At 36.1% G+C, this 17,246-nt stretch overlaps 1 protein-coding gene across 14 annotated transcripts in view; it reads left to right on the forward strand.

The window, feature by feature from the left end:
• The first annotated feature begins 3,316 nt into the window (after positions 1-3,316).
• LOC131691735 (carbonic anhydrase-related protein 10) overlaps positions 3,317-17,246 on the forward strand; it is a 57,568-nt gene continuing 43,638 nt past the window's right edge. For 6 of the 14 annotated variants that reach the window (XM_058978360.1, XM_058978412.1, XM_058978431.1 and 3 more), the window contains exon 1: positions 3,317-3,506. The gene's annotated coding sequence lies outside the window, so the exon portion shown is untranslated. Of the gene's footprint in view, positions 3,774-17,246 lie in introns of all 14 variants that reach the window. The other 8 variants (XM_058978350.1, XM_058978391.1, XM_058978398.1 and 5 more) reach the window with 4 other exon arrangements.

Genomic DNA, 17,246 nt, shown 5'->3' on the forward strand with positions numbered 1-17,246 from the left:
CAATCCATCACAGAACTCAGTCAAGTCCTGCTGAAAGCTGGATTTCCACTATGAACGTGGACGGCTGTCATCCGTTGAAACTATGTAACACCCAAGCAAACTTTCCAGGCAACCGTTACACCCTTCTACTACTGAGCTCCATCATCCAGCGTCATACGTTATTCGATGCGTCGCAATCAACGTGGACGACTGCGAGATGTGTCGATTTATCTGGACAGATTCATAGTCAACTCGTTGCTTCCAAAAATCGAGTCGTCGAGACATTTCAAACTCCCATTACCAGTTTATAATTTTAGTCCAACTCAACCCGTAATTCTTCAGTGGCTGCGAGCAACTCCTATCACCTGGAAAACGTTCGTGGCGAGCCTAGTAGCGGAGTTAAAAAGGCTCCACCTATGGTACCTTTTGGAACTACGTTGTTGGTACGTTCTCTGAAGACCCAGAAGACGGAGAGGAACAAAGAAAATTAATCACAATCGTCGTCAGAAGAAATCGTGTGAAACGCAGCGCTATCAACCCATCGCTATATTTTAGTTCTACGAAGGTCTACATCTCCGCTGGTCTGATTCTCAGTATCTCGCTGAACGTTGTAGAACAAAAACTAACTCGGCTGGCACAGGCAGATGCACTCCTCGCGGAGATTCAGAATAACAAGGCCGCCGGAAAGCGTTCTTCAATCCACCTGTTGACTCCGTTTCTAGGCCTTGCGGGATCCATTCGTTTAGGAGCGAGACAAAAACTTTCAGATCAGCTATTCTTATTTAAACATCTCGCTTTATTGCCTGGAAATCAACCTCTCACTCTTTCAAAGATCAAATCCTACCGCGTACCAACTAGTCAAGGTACCGAGATAAATACTGGGCAGCCCATGGTCGACGACTGGTCCGCACGCAACACCTTACGTAGCTGCTTCCATTGCGACAGACGTCAACCTGTTCCGACCATTCAACAGATCGGGCAACTGCCTCTGAATCCAGTCTCGCTCAGTCGATGCTTTGACATTTCTGGCGTGGATTATGCTGGACATACCTGAAAGCAGCACAAGAGAGCTGCTGTAACAAAGCACTATATCAGCAGCTTTGTCTGCATTTCGACGTTTCATTTCCCAGTCTAGTCGTGGACTACCGACGAACCTGTACTTCGATAACAAAGATCATTGAAGGCTCTATGGACGATGTTTGCCGAATACTGCAAGATGAATCGTAGACCCCGTCTGATGAAACATACGAAAGAATCATTTGACGCTTCAGTGCATCTAAGGTCCACACATTTCGAAGGATTGTTGGAAGCTATGGTTAAACTAGTTAAACACCAATTGTAACGCCAGGTCTGTATAGTTCACAAGTTTCGATCACGGATTAATTGGGAATAACTTGTCTATGAAAGTTACGAAAAGGTGTCTCAATGATAACGATTTCAAATCTTAAGAATTATAAGTGAACGAAAGACTATTACAAAGCCCTCAATATTCGAGTTAGATATTTCACTAAATCTATAAATATTACTGCAAGCTGTATGAGATATTCCGAGTTCTCCAAACCGTCCTGCTGTTCAAATCTGAATGTTTTACCGATTCTATTCACTTTTGAACGATTTGTTGCCTAATTGTTTTGCACTTAGCAAGCATCAGAAAAGTTCGTCACAACTTGCCGAATATACTTCAAATTACTCTGAAACTTAGGTCTTGAGCTTCAAAAAAATGCTTGCACGATGCCCAGACTATTTATTCTAATCAATTCAGCTTCGAAGAACTAAATCAAACCTTATCGATTGTATTGTTCGCCAAATTACCCTAAAGTATTGATCTAGAGGTTCAACAGATCCGATTGGGCTTCTACACTAAGTCCTGACTAGCTTTAGAATCTAGCGAAGTTTGTGGGACTTCGTCACACTGTTTATAATGTATGACGGCAGACAAAAAATATATTTTGATCCTTCCTTGTAACATTAGTTGAGATCGTTGTATCTGATGACAAAAAAGATAAATAAATACATATTTAATAAAAAGAACGCCAAAACATCAGGTTGATTTGGAGAAGATAAATGCCTTGAAGTCGATTGAAGTTAGCAGGACAGTCTTATCTTGCCTAACGTAGTCATACAGTTGCGTGAAGTTAGTGGAGGATATTTCACAAAACATACTGGTGTAGGTAGGCATTCAAGACATACATTTCAGGATATTTTAGAGGATTTAGTTTATACGAGAGCTCCTGAATAATCTGAATAAACGAGGTGGTAAGCCGTCATCTTCTCAATAGCAACATTCTCTACAGCAAATTCTACATTTCGGTCTCAAATTTCTGGAAAAAATTGAATGAATGTGTCAAATAGTCTTGGGAAAATTAGAACTGAAATGTCTAAAGCTTCCAAAATGGTGTTTCTATTTTGCATTTGAGGGGCACGCTGACCCATGTAATGTAGAAACTGAGTCAGTTCCTAACCCCAACTGCTGTCAAAATGTATGAACTGACAGCAGTTGGGGTTAGAATCTGACTCAGTTTCAGGTTCAAGCGAAATCGCCATTAATTTGTTTCCGTTTGAAAATTCTTAGAAGTATACGAACTGATTAATTTCTCCTTTTAATTCGATTCTTATAATACATCCGAATGTAAAAAAATCGTTCGTTCGATTAAACATAACTGACACAGTATTTTCTATTTAGAGGGCAATGTTTTTGCGGAAAAAATGTGATTAGTTTAAAAAATTGAATATCACGCGAAGCTTACTTAGGTCCTAGACCTTAAACAATTTGTTATAGTAACTATACAACTCATGAAGCTTTACTTTATTTCTCTGGTTATAAACACATTTAGTTTAACAGAAGGAGAATACAAAACATTCCCGTTAAACATGTAAACATGCATTTTGCCACTTAACACAAAATATTGGCATTGCAAATATTACCCAATTCGCTCAAACACGTTACAATACTCCTACAAAAAAAACCCATTCATTGCTCCCAATATCAACAATTTCAATCCACCATTCCGCTTTGCACTGTCATCCGTACCATCGCAGCAAGCGTATGCATTCTCGCACAATTGTTTATACGCGTGCGCTCAGAGCATCCCTCATCTGTTCCCCTCACGAACGCACCGTCGCCCGCTACCAGCAGTGATCTCGCTCACTCATCCATTCATCCAACAGCATACCGTAGATTCTCTCCTTTCATCGCCCGACTGATCGTCGGTCACACGAGGCAAATGGTAACACAAGCACGCCTGTCGGCTTTCCAGAACACAGTTTGTTACCCGACAAAGTGACTCGTCAAAGAAAGCAGCCTACTCCGTCCGGTTAGCTGGTTGGCGGGCGCTAGTTTGGTTAGTTATTCGATGACAGCTGAACGAACCGGTCGCGAAAGGGTCCGAATCCGATACTGGCTGCGGTACGTACCTACACGATAGACACACGCGCGGTCAACGATGGAATTTGTATGCAAAACGAAACCGGATACTACTACGTAGGCCATCTAGAGCCAAGCTTCAACCGAACCCGTGAGAACACGCGTGAGTGAACACCGGGGATGGGGATTTGAATCAGCTGGCCTTCCGCCGCCTCCGACCTCACATATTTCACGCTGTCTCGGAACAGCGTTGTCGATCCGGTGTGTGTGTGTGTGACTTTGATTTTCGAAGAGGTTTTGTTTTTTGGTGAAAATTGATTTGCTTGTGAGAAAAGCGAAAGTGAGGTTAGTTTCCTGTGATATCACTCAAGTTGCGGTTGCGGTGTGTTATTTTGGTGGAAGAAGTGCGTGGAAATGATTTAGCGATTAGGTGTGAAAAGCGTGGCCTACTGTTAACGGTTTTGGTGGGGTTATGAAGCTGCTGCTGGTGCTGTCGGTTTAATTAGGAATGCGAGAGGTGATGGATTCAGTGGAAGTGACGCCCTGCTATTTGTTTACAAATGTGCGTTTATACAGTAGTATTAAAGCGCAATTAGTGATTTTACATCAGACTGGTCAAATCAACCGAGTTGTACAAAATAGTTCATAGTTTCACAAACTTTTTAAGCCGAGAATCTCTTCCTGAATTTATGTGATAAAGTTTCATCGTCATTAATATTTTTCCTTTTGAAGAAGAAGAATTTATCAGAAACGAAATTTTAACAACTGTGAAACTATCATTTTCCAACAAATTTTCAAAAAAGAAAATTTTGACAAGAATCCTCAATCTTTGATTACTTTTCGAGATCCAATGGATGTTTTTAAATAAAAGAAAACCTTCGAATCGATGAAAAGTCAAGGGACAGTACAATCCAAAAGAAATATTTAAGCTACATTCAAATCAAAAAAATTCAAGATAGGTAGTTCAGAAGTTAAATTGATTGATTACATTATCCAATTCAGTCTTGATTTCAAAAAGATTTGCCTCTTTCAAGATTTTCGAATCAATGGATTACCCTCAAAAATGATTGTTTTCCAAGCTGACGCATTTGCCGTCTGGAAAATACTGCAGGATCTGAAACAGTGTCTGAGTTTTCCATTCGATGGGTAACAGATGAATTCTCCACGATTGGGGATCAAAAGCCAGCTGTTGACTGCTATGCACCGTGCTTGGGATATGACGGTTTCTCCAGAATTTCTGCTCAAAGTTAATTTTAACATTTGACATTTGAGCTCAATCAGGAAGGATTCTTAGCCTGTTTGATCGCATCACTATGAATTAACTGCGAAGTTTGTCGAAATAGGAGTACCCAGATAGAAAAAAGTGATAAGTTTTAGCATTTAACCAAATACAACCAACGTATACTGTTAGTTTGTGTTTATCAATAGTTTTTATCTGTGGCAAGCTTCAAATCCTTGCCATTACTTTGAGTACTTCGGTTATAAACTTATAGCTGTCCCTACCTAGTATATACAAGCAACATTCTCGACAGCCTGATATTATCATTACGGATTAATATTTACGCTCCGGCCAACTTTAAATCTTATCGTTTTTCTATTTTACAATTCACGGAACAAAACTGCGACCAAGCACTTTCATTTCGGACATCTTTTAGAATTTCGTTTTTCGACCAAAAAAAAAATCATCCGCTGGAATTTCGAAGAAACTCTCTTGTTTATTCTAGTTTAAGCTGATCTATTTAGAAATGTGATATTATCACTACGGAATATTTTATTTTAAATTTATTTTAATTGTCATCGTATGACCGTGATTTAGAAAATCGTTTTTTGACTAACGAATTTTTTTTTAACTTCGATTCACATTCGTTAGTCGCTTGATAATCACACACAAGACTGTCTAACCGCGGCTCCGAAGATGGTGATAATGATTTTTCCTAGAGGGTCTGTAAAGTGAGAAAAATAGCAAAAGTTTATTATTAATACAGTTGTAAATTTAACGTGTAATAAGCAAATACTCAGACATGTCCAAAATTGTTAATGAATACGTATGATGGATATAGATAGGTTGTTTAGATGTTAGTTGGTGATCAAGTCGGCTGTCAGATACTGATGAAATTAATACGAAACGACGATAAAACTGCATGCAAGCAACACTTTTCGGTAGGATGCCAAAAAAAACGTGAAGGACTAAATACGTACAAGGTTCAAAAGCTCTAAGCTTAGCCAAAACTGTATTGTCTCATTATGGATGACGAGACTGTGAAAGCAGATTTTCGGCAGTATCCTTGGTACCTTTCTCCACTGTTTGTCATACGTTCAACATCTCCGAAGAGGTTTGAAAGTAGAAGGTGTCTGAGTTTGCTTAAAAATAGATGATTTGGCAAGCAATTTGCTTATGTGGAAGGCGGAGCACCTCGTTCGTGAAATCCGGAACGACCAAAAGGCAGATGTATTGTAAAATAGCTGCAAAAGGGTCTACTTTCACTTCTGAGTTCTCGTGATCGTTCTACACAATTGAGAAATACTGGGTCATCATGAAGCAGGCACTCCGGAAGTATCCTAAGGAAGTGAAAATGGACGCTAAAATGAGGAAAAAATAATTCTCCACACAAAAACATGTTGGTCCAAATGTTCAAGTCCTTATGAGCAGTGCTAAGAGGAAGTTACGTTATTCTTTTTTTTAAATTGGAAAACAATCGGTTGAATTGGTGAATTATAACGAATCTTTTGTGATACAATTTTATACCGTACACCCTTTAAATTGTTGTAAACGGTCACAATTCGATGGTAAGTTTTGCGAATCACGCCAAGACAAATTCCTAAGAGCTAGCCTTTTCTGCACTGATTCTAAATTGAAATGCAAATTCAAAAACCGGTGAGACGAACTCGAGAACGTCATCACGGATCATTTGGCAATATGTCTACAGCAAGCTGATTCTTTCGGCACCACTTAACAAATGGAACAGCGCTTGTAGTCGACTCGACTGACTGGATGTCTAAGTACAGTTTGAGATCGTTTGCAAAGGTGATCTTTCATCCGAAACCTATTATTGCAGCTACGCCATCAAAAACAATATGAAAAGCAGTGGATCCTGGTTGCTACCTTGCGGTACATCTGATCTATAAATGAAAGGAGTCGATACACAAGAATTCAGTTTCAAACAAAGCGTTGTGTGAGTAAGATAAGAGCGTAGTCACGTCGTAAGTTTGTCTAACGCTCCTAACTAACTTAGAAATCCTTCTCCATGCAAGTGATGTAAGTTAGCTTAGATTCAAACAGCTTCGTTAATACTGACCAAACTGGCAAGAAACCATGCTGATCCGGTGAGATATAACTTACCGTACGAGCTGAGGATGCATTGATTATCAGTTCTAGAGTTTATTTGGAAGTGACTTGGCAAGCCAGCGTGTAAATCTTCTATTATGACAGACACCGGACAGTGCTGAAATTCCGGTACTGGCTTCGCTTCCTACGTGAAAGGCGTGACTCGTGGCAAACGATAATATTCGACGAATTTTTCAGTGTGGCAATGTGTGATTCAATCATCAGTTTTGAGAAATACCTATGTTAAAATATACTAAATTGAATTAATATTTGTCAAAAAAAACCATTCACCAAAAAAAAATGTTTCTTATTTAATTTTCCCATGCGAATTTTTCGTTAATTTTTTTTTATATTATTTTGTAAAATTTGGTATCAAATTTAGTCACATGGATATTAACATTTATTCCAAAGTCTGTGCTAGTTTTTTTTAATTTGTTCTAAAATTAATGAAATTTTGTAATAAATTGAATAACTTGCCCTACACATTGTCGTAAAATTTGTAGCATTTGACGGCTGTCTCAGTCTTTAAAAAAAATCAAAATAAGGATTTTCTTACTACCCGACGTTTCGACCTTTGGTGATGGCCTCTCTCTAGGGAAATAAAATTACCGTTTTTCCCTTGGGAATGGCCATCACAAAAGACAGAAACGTCGGATAGTACGAAACCCTTGCTTTGAACCCCTTAATGACTTAGACAGCAGTCTCATCAATGTTCACAACGTCGTATCCCAGTCGTAGTATTCATAATTTGCAAAATTTGTTCAACATTTTATAAAATATGTACTAAATTTGCGCCAAAACATGTGGTCGGTGTTAAGTCAGACTGGACCAAGTGACAAAATATTGATTTCGAAAAAAACGGGTTTAAAGTTTGAATCGTAGCATCCTCTACGTTATAATTGAAAATTAGTTTTTGCAATAATTTTTGTTTATGGTTACATATTTCAAATCTGGCAAAAGTCGAATGTAGCTGAAGAAATTCTTTATCCGGTGTTATCGTTATCTCATTTTTTTAATGTTTTGCGACTTAGTCCGGTCTGACTTAACACCGACCATGTGTAGCTCATAATAATTAGAAAAATCTGTAAAAATAGATGCCGTCAGTGAAAACATCGATGCTAACATAAGCTAAACGTTTACTGAAATTTTATATAATAGAAATGCATAAAGTTTGAAGTGTGCACTGAAATAGTAAAAATGTTACTAATGCTCGAAAAATTGGTGTTAAATTGTGTACATTCAATATTCAAATTGTTGTAAAACGAATACTTAAATTGGTTTTAAAATTGGTAGCAAGATTTGTGGAATCTATGACATATATGTTGAAAGACAAAAGGTCGGATAACTTAAAAATTCCAAACCAAATTTTTGAACCTTTCAAGGAACGAAAAATCAAGTATAACTGCTAATATATTTAGAAATAAAAGCTTTATAGGATGGGCAGTGTTCAAACAAAGGTGAATTTGTATTTTTTAAATATCATATAAGCCTGGAAAATAGTTTGTAATATATTTAGAATATGTTTATCAATATTCTATATAGAATTAAAAATATCGCATACCAATCATAGTTAGTTCATCACTTTCAAAGCAATGTAACAATTTGTAATAAAATAAATAGAAAAAATATAAATAAATAAATAAAACCAATTTATAAACCCTATGGCTGAGGAAGTCGGGCAACCGAGTGGATCATAGGTTTGCTTGCGAGGGGTCGCCGCTTCCAACGGCGGGTCGGCGACCACCTCGTCCAGCGAATCCTTAGCGACTTGGCGCCGCTTCGGTTCCTTGGCCTCGGTTATGCTGGTTTTTTGTGTAATTGATTGCGACAGGCGATCCAAATATGATGTGTTGTAATCTAAATTGCAAATCATCATTGAGAAAGGAATATAATAAGCAGGTCAATCATCATATAAAGAACAGCTCATGCCATAAAGAAGGAAAAACGTATACTGCACGGAATAAAATTGTTACCAGAATCGTGAAAAAAATGCCACGAATTCTGGGATAATCACGTTCCCTACAATAACGCTCGCATAGCGCTTTTATTATTGAAAACATTTGTTTTTGTTTTGTAAACTCCGGTCACGTTTTCCGTTATATCCTTACCAAATCGATTTTCTGTACGTGAACTTGATCACAAGTTCATGGAGATTATTCATAAAACCAAAGGTTACCTCATGATGTTATTAATAGATTTAGGAATATTAGTACAAAAAATCAAAGCATTCTGGATATTCTTTCGTGATATTTTTCACGAAACTCGAAATTTTATTCAAAAAACCTTCAATCTACATGAACTATTTCATGATTCCAAATATATTAGTCAGGATCCAATATCCGTGCTCGTGAAATAGTTAATGAAATCATGAAATATTTTTCATGTACTCGTGAACTTGCTCATAATTCCTAGTGCATGATTCACGATCTATATTTTACATGCTTGTGACATTTAGAAGGTATCCCTAATCATTTTCAGTTTTATGCAACATGATAATGAAATTTTCAGGTGAACGATTTCACAAAAATTATTCGTGTAACTTCGAAGAAATTCTCTTGTTTATCTTATTAAGTTGTTTGGAGCCGTGATATTATCACTACGAAATATTACATTTGCTTATACGATTGACGGATTACTCGAACAGTCGTTCTGATATGGCGCAAAAGCTCGTTTGGTAAACATCAACCACTTTAATTTCGAATATGTTTTAGAAATTCGTTTTATGTCGAACACAGGACTACATCCATGCGGGGTCATAATCACGGCTTCGAAGGTATTAATCATTTTGGTTTGATACAGATGATCTGCAAAATGAAAAAATAATTGTGAATATAAAATGAATTGTGTATTTTAATCATGATTTGTTAATAAATATATATGGTGGATTAAGATTAATTGTAAACAAATTGAGCTGTCAGATACTAATGAGATGAATACGAAACGATGAACCCAAATTATTAAAGTAGATGATGTGTCTGTCAGCACAATTTTCTCCATACAACACAGTGAACAAAGAATCAGAACTTCTGTAGAAACAGGACGTCTCCCATTTCCAGTCGTTTTATATGATAACAGTGTAGTATTTTTATTTTTGGTCCTAATGTCTACATGAGCAACCGAGAATAAAAGTCGCAAGGACGGAATATGCTTCTTAAAACCCACGCTATTAGAATATAAAAATAGAACAGAAAATTCAAGCGTAAAATTTTAAAATTCGGCGAAATCATGGGAGAACCCATAAATTTCTACGAATCTTTTGAACTACGAGGGTATTACCGGCACGTCACACTAACTTCAAGGAAGTCAGCAAAATACAGAAAAGGGTTCAGAAACATTCCAGACCCCACAATAGTATTCTACCGCTGTAGTGAAAAATGAAAGCGATGCGAACAGGACGATTAAAGTAAAGAAATTCAATCGAATAGTGTTGGTATGGCAAGAAATATGTTCCTACGTTTTTGTAGTACCGATCTAAGTATCTACAGAAAAAGTTGCTGCCTTTATAAGAGAACCATTAGGGTCGAATATGGTGTCGCTACAGTTCACCAAAACAACTCTCCATTGGCTCACGCAAAACGGTATAGATTTCGTTGAGAAAGACATCAATCAATTGTGTTATTGTGAAGAAGTCAGTTCGAGTTTCGAGTTCACACACATGCGAAACATCTTAAGATCATCCGCGAAGGAAAATCCTGGAGTCTTAAGAACTAGATGTACATCATTGAAGTATAGCAGAAACATCAACGGTCCCAAGTGGCTTTCTATGAGGTATTCCTGACGTGGAAGTGAATATGGGGGCCTGACAATCTCCTATGACAACTATGACGCTATCTCTCTGTCTTTGGGGTAGGATCTATACCACTGATCTCCATTTTTGCGCGTTGCGATATCGTGGTTTAGCTTATCAAAAACGGCAGATAGGTGCGGAACTTTGAGCCCATCGCGCACATCTAATCTAATAACACCACCACCTGATGTTTTACGGCTGTTGAGAGAGCATCGGACGCATCTGAGTACCTCGCAATCAGATCCGATTACCTGATTAAACATCTCGATGAGTGCAATTATGTCGTAGCCGATATTACTGCATTGACGTGTCTGGAAAGTATACTACGAGGAAGTATGACTAACTTGGCAGTATTCCTGAGTGTACAAGCTGGAAGACCTCCTCTTAATTACCAAACAAAGAGCTGGAGTGACGCTGGCTGGAAGGGCTGGGAATTAGCTAGGCAACTCCAGCAATCTCAGGGTTGTTCAAAATCGGAATGAACAGCTCATGCTTCAAAGAAGGCAAAATAAACAAAACTTACTTACACAACTCATGTTTTTGCCGTACGACGATCATTACTATCCTCCTTAACTAACACCCAAAAATAACGAAGTTGGCAGGATAGTGGTTTTGTCCTGGAAGAACATGGCGGTGTTTTCCGGTTTTCTGGGATACCTCACCATATCAAGTGTAGAACAAAAGCACCATACTGCAACAAGGGCTCGGAAATTGTATTTGTGAGATTTGTAGCGACTATATGAAAGAGAGCCGGAAAAGCCACATTATTCTGCCGTCGTACGGAACAATGAAAACGATTTTGGGCAAGCCTATTCTAGTGGACAACTTTAGTCGAAAATGCTGGTTTGGCAAGCAATATGTTTCTGCGGTTTGAAATCTACCATTTTTACGCTGCCGGAACAATAAATATGGAAAAGTACCGATCTGAGTGCCTACAGAGTAAGTTGCTGGCTTTATATGAGAGCCGTAATATCCCTCCACTGCTTTGGCCAGATGTAAAGTTGGCGGAATACGCCAGACCAACTCTAAATTGACTCTCTGTAAATGGATATACATTTCGTTGAAAAAGACATCAATCCACTAATTCAACTCATCGAACATTATTGTATGTGCTGGGTATGCTGCCTTGATGACAGTTGAGGTGATGCTGTTTTGTTTCGGATAAAAGTGATGTGTGAGGCGGATAGTGACTCGTGTGTGTAGTGTTGGTTCGTCATAGAGGGAAAGCTAACCGCAAAGGGGTGCTCTCGTTTCCCCCTCTAAACAATAAGGAACAAACACCGACCGTTCTCACTGTGGAGGATCAGTCGAACGAGTTTAGCTTTCCTCTACAGCTTATCGCAAAGGAGAACGAAGTAGGGCGGATAAAGGGACACACCCCGGGAAGATCACTGTGGTGGCTTCCGGGAATCTTCCTCACTAATTGTTAAGAACCGCAACCGGAGCAGCCAACGAAAATCGGGAGAATTCGGCCGTTGTAGAACTCCCGCCGTGCGGACGAAATAATTTATTGTCTGTTTGCTTGTTTGTTGTGTTACGAAAGTCAGAAGTTCTGTTAGAAGCACCTAGGCCGCCCTGACACTTAGGGTCCGCCGGGAAAACAAGAACCTAAGTAGTGGGGTAACCCACTTCTTACAGTTTATAAAGTCGAAAATTCGTGAAAGAATAATTTGTTTGATTAGAACTTTTTATATGTGAATAACTTATTTTCAAGACAATATTTTTCAGCACGCAAAGGAAGTGATCGAAGCTTCAAATATTGTCTCTCTCAGTATATCAGTCTCGATGTACAGCCCTGCATGTCACACTCAAAAACGAATGGTGTGATGGAAAAAAACAAATATTTTGATCCCTTGGACCGATACCAGCCCGTCGATATAGAGCGCCTTACATTGATAAAATAATATTATTGCGTAAGACACACCCATACTCGACTCGTTGCTAATAAGGCATCTACAATGCGATTTTTCTTGGCACATCTGATAGGAGCAGCATTAGAGTCTATGTACCAGATCCCTTCTAGCCAACTAATACCCAAAAATGATCCCAAGATTCTTTTTGACTACCCCAATGATTTTCGTTCGTAGTTTCCAATCATATGTTCCACTTCAACGTTTGTTTTTTTTTTACGCGATCCAACCTTAGTGTTTCCCGGGAGCGCTTGAGTACGGTTTATGGTAGGGTAAGGTGGGGTAAATCCGACCTAGTAAATGGTTTTGGCTGTAAAATGCACATTTTACATCGGATCAAGTCGTTTAATATAGCAAATAAAAGGTTAGACTTTCTATATCTAGCATTTTATTCGCATCGTGGGAAAATTTTGAGTTTTACGAAAAAGTTCATTTTTGCTGTTTTTAAAAATGGTAGGGTAAACCCACCCGCCTATGTTTTTGGTTCATTTAGTACAGATATTACCCAAATTTTATGCTTTTTCCATAATAAATAAATAAATGTTATGTTATTGAATTGTAACATGAAGAAAATGGAATTCAATTTCAATCTTAGAATGTCAAAATCACGAGCAGTAGCACGTAAAGATATTCCCATTTGCATCGCAGATATTTCTCGACAAATACTATATTATTCACGTTTTTGTGTCTTTCGTTTGTAATTATGAACCATTGTGCAAGAAAATGATAAATAATAATAAAAAAATATAATTCAATTTGATAAATAAACATTTACTTGGCAGAAAAGGCGGTCGGATTTACCTCACTATTTAGAGGTCTGATTTGTTCCACCGCGTCATTTTTCATTACGAAGCAAATAAAAAAATATGAAAGGAAGTTGGACTAAATTCATCTATGCACTTTGTAGGACTTTAATCAAAGAATCTAAATCCACTTACATTTTTTATGCAATCTCTTTAACTATCAGAAATATCCTGTAGTCAATGATGCACAAAAATCAAACCAAAAGTTGTAAAAACACACTTATTGTCGTTTGAGCTTCTCAATCTAGACTAATAAAATGCTGTCATGCCACCATTATAATTATTTTCAATGCTCTACACGACAACGACCCAACGGTCGGATTTGCCCCACCTTACCCTGGTAGAGTGCGCGAGTGCGACAGATAAAATTCCTGTCGAAAAGAGCCCGATTCATGGATCAGGCACTCGTGTGTACAAACACCGACCGTTCTCGCTGTGGAGGATCAGTCGAACGAGTCTAGCTCTCCTCCACAGTTAATCGCCAAGGATAACGAAGCAGGGCGCAAAAAGACTCATTGCGGTGACTTCCGGGTTCGTTTACGGTGAGTGGTCGACCTGGAGATTTATCACCACCGTCGCTAGGGAGGTTCCAACAAAGGACGCCGTTGTAGTCTCGGCCGGTCGGACGAAACAACTTACTGCCAGCACCAGCAGTAGCGGATTAGTAGTGACAGCCACAAGGAAGAGTTGGAGGAAATATACGCAGTAAAAGTAATAATATTTTGTTTTTTTTTTTGGTTTGCTGTGTTACGAAAATTCGAAATTCTGAAAGAAGCGCCTGAGCCGCCCTGACACTTAGGGTCCGCCGGGCAAACAAGAACCACAATAGTGGGGGAACCCACTGCTTACAGTTTAAAAAGTCGAATATTCGTGAAAGAACAATATTAATTTCATTTGTATTTCAAGTTCAATCTTATACAATGAAGATTCAGACGTTTGGTTGATTTGAACTTTTTCATGATTTCAAATAAAAATAACTTCTTTTTGATACAGTCTTTATCGGCACGCAAAGGACCGATAGCGGCTCCAAAGATTGTCTTCTCAGTTTATCAGTCTTGATGTACATCGCTGTACCAGAAGCTCTGTCACACTCAAATAGCTAGCTACGAATGTTGTGATGGAACAAGTAATTATTTTGATCATTGATTTTGGAAAAATATTATTATTGCGTAAGACTCACCCATATTTGATTCGTTGCAAATAAGGCATCTACAATTCGATTTTTTTTAGTCCCGGTAGCATCAGCACTTGAGTATATGTACAACATTTCTTTTCACTAAAATACGTTTTGTTTTGCACAATCCAACGTTAGGGTTTCCCGGTAGCCTTTAAACACGCTATTTACTGTCGATTTTTGACAATTTAAGAACCATTCCGAACATTTTTCCTGGCTACAATGCACAATGGTCCAGAGTGCGAATTTAGCAGGAATTTTAACTTTTTGCTAAAATTAAATGACTTAGCCTTACAACGTGTTTGGCAAAGTTGTTGTACTTTGCAAGGCCTTTCTTTTTGTTTGAACCGATGCTAGGGTGGTTCTCAATTTAGCAATATTTAAAATAGAACTTTTTAACGGTTTAGGATAGAGCTTTTCTGTCTTCGATGAAGTTATAGAGCAACACATTTTAGACAAATTTGCTGAAGACATGCAAGCTCTAGCATTTATATTTACCATTGAACGAGAAATTCATATGTAAGCTTTAGGGTGTTCCTTAAAAAACGGTTTTATTTCTATAACTTTTGATCTTTTTATTTTACGCTAAGGTACCCTTTGGACAACTTGAAGATCATTTTAGGGCGCATAATTTGCTTTAAAACACCAACTACTTAACATTTTTCGTTTTAAAGTTAAACTTTTATATAAAAAATATAACTTTTTCAAATAGAATTATCTTCGATTCGGGCACTGAACATTAAATACTGTTGCTTTCATATAAAATAGCATGATTTGTAGGATAGATCACCAAAAAATGGCAAATGCGATATTTTTTATATCTTGCAATATTTACTTCAAAAATTAGATTATTTTTTGTAATATATATATATATATATATATATATATATATATATATATATATATATATATATATATATATATATATATATATATATATATATATATATATATATATATATATATATATATATATATATATATATATATATATATATATATATATATATATATATATATATATATATATATATATATATATATATATATATATATATATATATATATATATATATATATATATATATATATATACAGGGTGTTTGGTTCATGGTTAAGAATCTCTCGGGGGGTGATAGACTGCCATATTTGGAGAAAAAAATTGTTCTATACATACCATCAAATCTCAACCGTTACAGAGTTATTGAACTTTTTGTGTAAAAAACTTATTTGTCTTAAAATACCTCTAACTTTAAAAGTATACTTTGTATTTTAAATGTTTTAGTTACATTCGAAAGGTGAGAAAATTTTGCATTGAGTGATGTTCTCACATGTTTCAGCTAATGAGTTTAAGTAGCATTTACAAAGTAATTTATTGAAAATTAAACAATTTTAAACGATTTTTCGTTCATTTCTTGAAAATCCCAATAGTTAACCTCATCATTTTAATAATTCAGATTGTTAGTCTTGATGAGCTGCTTAATTCGTTCTTTGACATGATACACTTACCTTTTCTTATTTTCATGATTTTGGGTTATTCAACTTGGATATTTTTATCTCATTTTCACTAGTACCAGCTCTAATTGAAAAATTATGGCACTTATTGTACTTTTTTTCTTTTTATTCGAAAGCCAGGAAAATTTTACAGTGAAAAATGTATTAATACCTTTCAGTTAAGTTAATTTAGTATTGTTTTAAAAGTAAATTAGTTTAAAGTTAGTGCTATTATTAGCATTTTCGTTAATTTTCTTAAAATAGTAAATAATAAACATCACCATTATTATCATAGAAATAATGCATCTCAGCAAGTTCTACAGTTCTTTCTTTGACTCCATTCAATTATCTCTTTTGGTTTCGACGCAAAATCGTTTTTATCACATCGTTTCATATGCAAAAATATCGATTTCGAACCCACTACATTTGTGGCGTGCTCTTGCTGCGTTAACTATTAAATAGCAGCAAAATGAAAAGAGATATAGACAAAATGTCAAATAAAAAGTTATAGAGAACATTAAGGGGCATCAAATGAACTATAGTAACGATAAATTTTGTTGATAAATAATTAGAATAATTAAAAAACTCTCCAAAAAACACAAATTTTGAGTTATTTCTTTAGTACAAAATAATTTAGTACACTTAACTAAAAGATATTTGTACATACACTGATAGGACATTTTCTCAGCTTTCCAATGAAATCTTGTAAATAACGATATAAAGCATATTTTTTAGATTAGAGTCTTTTAAGCACTTGCAAGTCGGTTACAGGAAAAGTATAGTAATGAAATTACAAAGAAATGAGAAGAGATAGAAATATGACGTCCAAGAACAAATTATGAATCGTCCTAAAACCCAACTTTTGGATAATGGATATTGCTATAATCATACTTCATTATTTCGAGAAAATTAGCAAAAACCTCCTCAAAAACACTAACTTTTAACTACTTTACAGCTAAAAGGTAATTAAAACTAATTACTTAAAAGATATGAGAACACTATTCAATAGGAAATTTTCTCACCTTTCGAATTTAACTGAAATATTTAAAATACAAAGTATACTTTTAAAGTTAGAGGTATTTTAAGACAAATAAGTTTTTTACACAAAAAGTTCAATAACTCTGTAATGGTTGAGATTTGATGGTATGTGTAGAACAATTTTTTTCTCCAAATATAGCAGTCTATCACCCCCCGAGAGATTCTTAACCATGAACCAAACACCCTGTATATATATATATATATATATATATATATATATATATATATATATATATATATATATATATATATATATATATATATATATATATATATATATATATATATATATATATATATATATATATATATATATATATATATATATATATATATATATATATATATATATATATATATATATATATATAT

The sequence above is a fragment of the Topomyia yanbarensis genome, chromosome 1, assembly GCF_030247195.1.
Source record: "Topomyia yanbarensis strain Yona2022 chromosome 1, ASM3024719v1, whole genome shotgun sequence".
In the NCBI taxonomy this organism is placed as follows: domain Eukaryota; kingdom Metazoa; phylum Arthropoda; class Insecta; order Diptera; family Culicidae; genus Topomyia; species Topomyia yanbarensis.